General features: G+C 35.0%; 1 non-coding gene across 1 annotated transcript; it reads left to right on the top strand.

Moving 5' to 3' along the window:
• Nucleotides 1-1,001: 1,001 nt before the first annotated feature.
• Nucleotides 1,002-1,108, top strand: LOC112763616 (small nucleolar RNA R71). The gene has a single exon (XR_003182907.1). It is a non-coding gene; the product is annotated as a small nucleolar RNA R71 (small nucleolar RNA).
• Nucleotides 1,109-10,284: the final 9,176 nt, after the last annotated feature.

Genomic DNA, 10,284 nt, shown 5'->3' with positions numbered 1-10,284 from the left:
TCCATTCTATATTAGATTGAATGAGTATCTCTTAGATTCCTTAATCAGAATCTTCGTGGTATAAGCTAGACTGATGGCGGCATTCAAGAGAATCCGGAAAGTCTAAACCTTGTCTGTGGTATTCTGAGTAGGATTCGAGGATTGAACGACTGTGATGAGCTTCAAACTCCTGAAGGCTGGGCGTTAGTGACAGACGCAAAAGAATCACTGGATTCTATTCCAACCTGATTGAGAACCGACAGATGATTAGCCGTGCTGTGACAGAGCATTTGGAACGTTTTCACTGAGAGGATGGACGGTAGCCATTGACAACGGTGATCCCCCTACACATAGCTTGCCATGGAAGGAACTTTGCACTTTTGAAAGTGAGGAAGCATTATGTTACACGAATTCAGAGGACAAAGCATCTCCAAAACTCCAACATATTCTCCATTACTGCATTACAAGTAATTAATTCACGCTCTTTTATTTTTCTAATAATTCAAACTGATAATTTTAATTAAAATCCTGACTAAGAATAATAAAATAAACATAGCTTGCTTCAAACCAATAATCTCCGTGGGATCGACCCTTACTCACGTAAGGTATTACTTGGATGACCCAGTGCACTTGCTGGTTAGTTGCGCAGATTGCAAAAGTGTGATTGCAATTTCGTGCACCAGACTTCCTGTGGTGGATTTTGGGTGTTGATAGCTGAGACTTGCATGCCACCCATCTGTTGAGTAAGTAGATTTATTTGCTGAGACATCAACTTGTTCTGAGCAAGAAGAGCATTAATAGCATCTACTCCCAACATGCCTCTCTTCTGAGGGGTTTCAGAGTTCACAGGATTCCTGTTAGAGGAGTATAAATATTGGTTGCTTGCAACCAATTTAATCAGCTCAATAGTCTCCTCCGGTGTCTTCTTCTTGTGCAATGAACCTCCTGCAGAATTGTCTAAGCACATTTTGAACATTTCACCCAAGCCTTCATAAAATATGTCTATTTGTGTCCATTTGGAGAACATGTCTGGAGGGCATTGCCTAGTCAGTAGCTTGTATCTCTCCCAAGCTTCATATAGAGTTTCACCATCTTTCTGTCTGAAGGTCTCAACCTCCATCCTAAGCTTAGTCAGCTTCTTTGGTGGGAAAAATTTTGTGAGAAACTCAGTAACCACCTTGTTCCAAGTATCCAAACTGTCCTTTGGTTGAGAATCTAGCCATAGTTTTACTCCATCCCTCAGAGCAAACGGGAAGAGCATGAGTTTGTACACCTCTAGGTTTACTCCATTTGTTTTCACGATGTCACAAATTTGCAGAAAACTAGAAATAAACTGATTTGGGTCTTCGTGGGGAAGACCATGATACTGACAGTTTTGTTGCACCAGGGTGACCAGTTGAGGCTTCAACTCAAAGTTGTTCGCAGCAATAGGGGGCACCACAATACTTTTTCCATAAAGATCCGCAGTAGGGGTAGAATAAGAGCTAAGCACTCTCCTTTGTTGATCATCCCCATTCGGATTTTCCATATTGACATTAGCATTATTATTGGGATCCATAGTGGATTCTGTAGCCTTGTAAAGCCTTTCTTGTTGTAAACGCCGCCTGAAAGTCTTTTCAGGTTCAGATCAAAGTCTAAGAGATGTTCTTTGTCTCTGTTCCTGCGCATAAACAACCAGAAAACAAGAAAAAATAGGAATCTCTACGTCAGAGTGCAGAGAATTTCCAGTGAGGTAACCTGTGTAAAGAGACAAAAATATTGAATAAAATAAATAGAAGGAACATAATAAATAGGTAACACCAAACTTAATTTCAGAAATTAAGAAAAAAATATTGGTGCTATTTTTTTTAAAAATTTTCGAAAATATTTTAAAATATATATATATTTTAAATAAAAGAAAAAAAGAAAACAAAAAAAAGGGGGGGAAAGGGTACTGGACGGAAAAGAAGAAAAAAAATTGGTTAACAACGTAAAGAAAAATTTCACGTTAATTTTTTTTTGAAAAATAATAAAACAATATTTAAATAAAAATTAAAACTAAAACGCCTAATCTAAGCAATCAAACAACTGGTAGTTGTTAATCACAGTCAATCCCCGGCAACGGCGCCAAAAACTTAATGCGATATTTATAACCCACACTTACTAATCGGCAAGTGCACCGGGTCGTACTAAGTAATACCTTACGTGAGTAAGGGTCGATCCCACGAGGATTGATGGATCAAGCAATAATGATTGATTGATTGGATTAGTTAAGCAAGCAAAACTTGGTTTTGAGATGTTCAAAAGGTTTAAGTTCGAACTTAGAATATCAAAAGGATAGACAAATAAATGAGTTGGAAATAAAATGTTGAGAAAGCAGCTAAGGTTTCAGAGTTATCTATTTTCCAGATTTATTTTTTGTCACTAACTAATTTAATTATGCAAGATATAATTTCATGGCAAACTATATGTGACTAGGCCCTAATTCCTTAGACATTCCTAGTCTCCTCTAAAATTCATTAATTGCCAATTCCTTGGTCAATTAATTCCAATTAGAGGGTGATGATCAATTTCTAGTTTATATGCCAAAAGAATTCTAATTATCCAATAATAAAGGGATTATATGTCACGTATCCCGTTAAATACAAACAATTAGAAATTCAGTATAATATGTTTTCAAGCTGTTGTTCAAGTAAAGAGCTTTTCCAAGTTTTACAAGAACTCAATTAGAACATGGGTCATACTTCCGTTCCACCCATATTCATAAAGTAAAGAGCGAAAACAATTATTGAAATATAAATCTAGACATAAATTAAATTAGAAAGATCAAACGAATAAATCCATACAAATAGACAAAGCTCCTAACCTTAACAATGAAGGATTAGTTGCTCATGGTTCAGAGAAGAAAAATAAGGGTTCTCGTAACAATATGGTCCTGTCTAAATGTACAGAGTTTCTATTTATTACTAATCCTAATAGGTTTAAAATTAAAAATTAAAAATAATATCTTTTCCTAAAAGATAAGATTTGAATTTAAATTCGAATTAATTAACAGATCTTCAGTTGATGGGTGGGGACCACTTGATTTGTCCATTCTGCAGCTTCTAATCTGTGTTTTCGGGGCTGAAAAGTGGGTCAAAACAGCCCAAAATTCGTAACCAGCGTTTTCTGAATTATTGCAGATCGCGCATGTGATGCGTCCGCGTCGTCCACGCGCTCGCGTCATTTGTGCAGATTCCAGTCCACGCATTCGCGTCAGGCACGCGATCGCGTCATTGCAATTTTTCCATTCCGCGCGATCGCGTGAGCCATGCGTCTGCGTCGGTCTTCCCTGGTCATCTCTTTGGTTTCTTCTTTTTCTCTGCAGAAACTTCATCAAATCCCTCCGAATGCTACCTAAAATAAATAAAATTGCACAAAACTCAAAATAGCATCCATAGTGGCTAAAATATAATTAATTCTAAATTAAACTCAACAATTTAGATACAAATTCACTAGGAAAAGATAGATAAGATGCTCACGCATCATGGAGCACCTTATTCTAGTGTTACAATACTTCAAGTTAAACAGGTGAAATGGCAAGACAACGGTTCAGAGCTACTTTTATATATCCAAGATGCACACTAATTCAACGCTAAAAAGAAATAGTTGTGTTTAGAAGCAGGTAGAGTGGTTTATATCTCTTATAAGACATACAAGCATATGAAGAAGTAGCCATCTATGTATTTTACGATTGACTTTTCGTGATTTTTATATCATAGGTTGCTCACTGGTGCTCCTGCTTCTTCAAGTAGGATAAGCCATGTTTTATCCCAAGGGAATATTTCGGCAGCAGAAGAACTGAAGTAAGGAACCATTAGTGTGAAAACCCTAAGGTAGGCACTGGGTGCAACAAAGGTGAGTAGATTGTGATATTTACTATCTCTTAAAGTATCTTCAAATTGTAAAATCCAGTTAAATTATAATTAATAATTTAATTATGAGAAAAAAGATTGAGAAATTAAAATATATAATTTGGGGAGATAAAATATTTAGAATGCGAATTAAAACACTAATCTTAAAGGTTTTTCCCCAAAATTAGGACAAACGCAGCAAAAATCAGACTTGGGTAACACTTTGGCCCAAGGCCCGCATATAAAACCCCCTTTTCACACTTAGCATTCACCACACACCCCTTTCATTATCACATCTTCAGCACCAAAGAAGATAAGAGAAGAGGAACCCTAGAAGCACTATTTACCATCTCTTTCAATTGCTCATAACTTTCAATCCAGAGCTTCGATTGACAAGTCATTTGTGGCTATGCATTCATCTTAGATCTCTCTTCAATTCTATCTAGGTATTATAGTAAGTAAATATAAAACCCCTGCCCAGTTTTCTATGCTCTTCAATTTTGCATTTTTGAGATATATGGTGTTGAGATATTGTGATTTTGGTTCTTTAGGGGTACGCTAGCATAAATTTCAAGTGGGTTCTATTCTAATTTCAAGTGAATTAAGGTAAGAAATCATTTCATTATCCATAATTTTAAGTAAAATCCTAGCTTTTAATGTAAATTAAATTATTGTAACTAGATTAAATGAAGAATGATGATTTGCTTGGGTTGAGTTGTGTTGTGATTTTGTGGTTTTATTTAGTTATGGAGCATTTATAGAGGCTTGATTGATGTTGGGTGAAGCTTGAAATTGCCGGAAGAAGAAAGGATTCAAGAGTGTGGATTGCCGTCAACAAAGGTACGAATTTTAGTTTCGGGTAGGCATTATGTAAAGTTATGTGAATACCTAGGTTAATTGCCCTAGGATAGGATTAAGTAGAATGATGTATGTTAATAATGGGTTATATGTTAGTGTGATTTTATGAATTGAATGTTTGATGTGAAAAATATGATTGTTTGAATGGAATTGAATATCAGGTTGTGGTTTTGCTTGTTATAATAATAATTGATGTGGATCTTGGGCCAGAGTTCGTGATGGGTGAGGAGTCTCCCATGTGATAAGTGGAGGTAATTGGCAGAGTGATTATGTTGCAATGGATGCAATAATGATGATTGATTCAGTTGGTTGTGATATATTGTTGCATGAGTATGTGTGTTGGATTACTTGATTGAGAATCGATCTGTTAGGTATGGAATGATGGTGGATTCATGAATGAGGGTTAGAATATTTGAAAATGTCATTGGTATGGTTTTAGTTGAATTGAATTGAGATTTTGATGAAATTGAGTAAAGATTCAACATTGGTAAAAACCAGTTTTTAACCAACTTCGATAGGCCATAACTTGGCGCTTGGAGTTCAGAATTGAATGAAATTAGTCTTAAATTAAAGCTAGTAAAAAGATCTTTAAAACCATATAAGAATGAGGGAAGACTTTCATAGAGAAATTTATGACTATTTGAAAATTGAGGTTTTGAACTGAATTTTGAGATTATGCAGCAAACTAGGATTTCTGGTATGTGCACACTATGGTAAGTGCGCACAGCACAGAATGGGAAACAATGCCCGTGTGTACGCACGAGGGGTATGTGTACGCATCCCCAAGAATTTTTCAAGTTGTGTGTACGCACAAAGGTCATGCATACACACAAGCTGGGAAGTATTTCTTATTTGTGCGTATGCACAAGGGTGATGCATACGCACAGGTCCTGTTTTCACACATAAACTCTGTTTTTAACTATTTGGCTTTTCCGATAAGTTTGTAAACTTCCATAACCCCTAACTAAGGTCCGATAACTAGTTTTTAAGTCCTGAAATGAGTGTGAACATATGGATTGGATGAAATTGATATTTTGGATGAGATTATGGATTAAAGTTAATGAGTATTGATGAAGGCTTCCGGTGAATGTACTTACTGAGTAAAGATCTATAATGAACTAAATGAGGTCTGAATCACTATTCTGGCAAGGTCCGGGTGATATCTCGCTTGCGTACTAATTTGATCTTGCTTTGGAACCTCCACGGGGCAAGGATGGAGGTTTTATCCCGCTCACGAGTTTGGCAAGTTGAGGATGAATGATTCTCTCTCTCGTCGTAGTATGGATATGGGAAAGGTGGAAAGACACTCTCCTTCGTATTATTTTTCTCCCACATCTTTCTCTGGTTGCAAGGTGAAAAAGTACACTCCTTCGTAATACCTCCAGGAGAAGGTGGAAAGACACTCTCCTTCATTGATGTTTCTCCTGGGGATGCGTAACCTAGAGACTATAGCCGGGTTATCTACCGGATGTGTCAAGTTTTAGCAGTTTAACTTACACGTGAGCTTATAGTCAGTAGGACAAGCATGCATCATTTGCATTTGTGTGTATTGTTTGAGTGTGCATCTTGTATTTTGATTTGCCTTGTTGGATAATTATATCTATATGCTATTTGAGCTACTTGCTTTATCTATTCTTTCTATTTGTGTATTCTTGGTATTGTTTTGCATGTGTTTGAACAATTGAGAGATCCTTTATGCTAGCGGTGGTGATGTTGAGGGTTGTTATGTGTTGATAAGAATTGATGATGGGAATGTGTTTGCCGTGGTTTACTTATAGGTTGGGTCCGAGGCTATGAGTCGCTTATATGTTAGGTCGGAGGTTGTGGTGTGATTATGATTTAGGCCAGAGGCAATAATTAGCTAAATTATGGATTGTGATATTGAGAGGACTACTAATGGCTTGTATTTGATTGTTTTGCTTGGGATGGAGACCATAATTGATCATATGTTGGGTTGGATGCCGTGGTTTGATTTTAGCTTGGGCCGGAGGCCATGATAATTTAAATTATGACTACTCTAGTCTACTAAACTTGAACTGTTGTATACTATATTGCTAGAATTGGTCAATTGTGATATTGGGAAAAAGGCCGAATTGTGTTGCGAAGAGTTGAGAATCTGAAATTTCTTTATAGTTGAGACTAAGTCTGATTTTTCCCTGTTTGGATTTAGAAAGGACCCTAGGCTTGAATCTAGTGCATTTTGGAGTTTAGAAATGCCTAGTGAGCTCATATATTTTTACATAGTCTCTATTTAGAATTATTACCTTACTGGAACCTTCGGGTTCTCACCCGTTGTTGAATTTTATTTTTCAGATGCAAGATGTGACACATCTCGCTGAGTGTGTTGGACTCTTGATGAAGCGAAGACTTTACTTTTGTGTTTAATTTGATCTATGTCACATTTTCTCCACTTTTGATATATGTATTTCTGTATATCCTTTTTTCAGATAATTTTATGGAGAACCAGGTTGTACTTTGTATCTTACTGGGTTGTATTATACTTTCTAGTCGACCTTGTCTTCGCAGGTCAAGATTAGTACTGTTATGTATTTCCTTTGAACTCTTATATATATTTCTTTCATTTCCGTTTGTTGATGCTATATATCTTTGACGTTTCAAGTGAGATGTGCTTGTCATTTTGTTATTCTTTCTTCATAGGCTCCTAGCTATATTACTATCCTTCAAATATATGTATGTATTTTGTTTTTAAGCATCATAATACCTCACCACCTCTGATTTACGAATATAGCGTAAGGCTTTGTGTGGTAGAGTATTACACAAATAATAAGAATTAGGGATAGAGCAATAATTGATATCTTTTTTGACCAAATAGGAAGGCCATCGTTAGTAGATTTGTTATCTCTTAAAGTATCTTCAAATAATGAGAAACAATAATAGAGCATTCATTAATATCTCTTTTGACAAAACAAGAAAGTCCCTGTTGGATTGCTTCTTCTGTTGTTTCTATCAACGCAGGAAGCAACGATTGGTACTACAAGTCATGCGGGGGTGTCCAAAGAAAATGGATATATATATATATATATATATATATATATATATATATATATATATATATATATATATATATATATATGCGCAGTAAATGTGGACTTACAAGTGGAACAGTGAGAATCAGGTCTAAGTTAGGACCAATATAAATGTTTTTATCTAACTATTAATTGGATGCATATGAATTTCTTTTGCCTAACTAAGTAAATTAATTATTTCAATAACTATATATTAATCTTTTTATAAACAAACTATACATAAATACAATAAAGTAAAGCAGATTAAGTACATGATCCACGTTTACACAGGCTATACACTAGGATTCTAATATAATTAAATGTTACTTAGTTAGTATTCGTTGAGGAAGATGCAATGGCTACTATTACTGACGCTTCTTCTATCGTCATCGTGGAAGGAGACTGCCACTGGTGTCAGCTGGAGCTGTGCGGCCATTGGATTTAAAGGGAGAGGGAGCTCGCCAAAGCTGCTGGCAGAGCCGCTATTGCTCAGCTCCGATCCATCATTGTCACACTTTGGTCTTCCTTGTTTATCGGAGCTGGAACTTGCTACCAAACTGCACCACACTGCTGGAGCCATTGACATCCAACACTGTGTGCAGCTATCATCGCCTTCTATCATCATCGTTGTCTTCCTTGTTTAGCATTGTCACCTTTAAACCCCCTACCTCCACAATAATCACGGGATTTCAACTTTTAGTTTGGCACTCCGGGTTTGATCTCTTTGGTCCCTTGAGACCAAATTATGAGTAAGCTTTACATTTATAATTCTTTGACTTTACATCTATAATTATTTTGACATACATCTATTATAATCTTTGAATTATACTTACTAAATTTGTCTTGAACGATTTTAATAGAATAGTTGAGTTGCTAGAGTTGGATAATTTGTTTTTGTGAATCTCACACTTTAAGACTTTACATTAAACTATATACATGTTTGATGAATTTTTACATTATTTTAGAATATTGAATTTTACATGAATATGTGATTTTGAAATATTGAAATATTTGTTGGAACTCATATACTTTAAAATTGTAAAATATGTTAGAATGATTTAGAATTGGAAGTATGATTCAAAAGGATTTTCGATGAGAAAGTATCAATTGATTTGATTTGATAACTTATATATTTGAAAGATAAAAAATTTATTGTATTTGAAATTATATGTTTTGAATTAGTTTGGGAGGCTCGTATTAGAAAATCGTAGTTAATAACTATCATGACGTTAACTTAAATGCATCTTATAATGCCTTAAGTTTTTATATCAACATACTATTTTTTTGAAAATTTGTTTTTCGGTAATTAGTTTTACTTTGACGAGCCAGTTCTAGATGTCAAAAATAAAATAAATAATAATGTAATATTATTATTATGTTATTATTTTATTTTACATGCTATAATTAAAATATAATTTTGATAATAATATTATTATCAGGTTTGATATTCGCCAATATAAGTAAATATCGGTACTTTTTTATGAACTTAGAGTTGCTAATGCTTCATCATCTTATAATCATTATGTTACTAATGTCATTTATATTAGTAAATTATACATATTTATTCCCATATGTATTATTACTTGTGTTTTAATATATTTAACTTACATAATTATCCATTTAAGATATTTATAAATGGAATCGCTGACTCGACAACTTTTTAACTTGACACCTAACCCCACCCTTGACACCTAATCATCTTTAACCACCATTAATCATCATTCTCTTCATGCATGGCTGAACCATTTGGGAAAAAAAAGAAGAACATAGAGAGAGAGAGAGAGAGAGAGAGAGAGAGAGAGAGAGAGAGAGAGAGAGAGAGAGAGAGAGAGAGAGAGAGAGAGAGAGAGAGAGAGAGAGAGAGAGAGAACATAAAACCTCCATGGTCAACCTCCTTTCAAGTTTGATTTCTTGAGATCCATCGCTCCATTAAAATCTAAATCGATTAAAGTGTTTGCATCTTCCTCCTTTTCATGTTCACGTCACTTTTGTTCGGGAGAAATCAATGGTGTAGTTTCCCTCCCTCCATGATGGTTTGGCCGAGTTGAAGCATTGGAAGGAATAGCTGATTTTCGACATTTTCTTCTTTAATTTCTCTTTCAGAAGCCTTCTCTGGAGTTTCAGTTGTTATAACTTTTATACGGAGGTAATGTTTTGGTAATTTTGTAATAATTAAATATATTCTTGATGTCTGAAGTTGAATGAGTTTATGCTTGATTTTTGTCGAAATTTCAATGATTAATGAGCTTTATGGTTCAGTAACCAAGAACAGCTCCTTTACGATTTTTTCACCAATTCTTCATCTGAATGCTACCTATAATCAACAAACAGCCACAAAAACTCAAAGAAGCATTCAATGGGGGTATAATCCACTAAAATCCTCTAATATATCAACAGAATACCATATAAACTACATAGAAAAGATATTAATGATACTCACGCATCACAATACCAAACTTAAGTGTTGCTTGTCCTCAAGCAATTGGAACACTAAAAAGTTTGGTTAGAAGTTGGAGTCCCGTTGAAGCTCATGCTTGTCCTATGAGTGG

The sequence above is a fragment of the Arachis hypogaea genome, chromosome 2, assembly GCF_003086295.3.
Source record: "Arachis hypogaea cultivar Tifrunner chromosome 2, arahy.Tifrunner.gnm2.J5K5, whole genome shotgun sequence".
Taxonomy (NCBI): Eukaryota; Viridiplantae; Streptophyta; class Magnoliopsida; order Fabales; family Fabaceae; genus Arachis; species Arachis hypogaea.
This window is presented reverse-complemented; position numbering and strand designations above follow the sequence as displayed.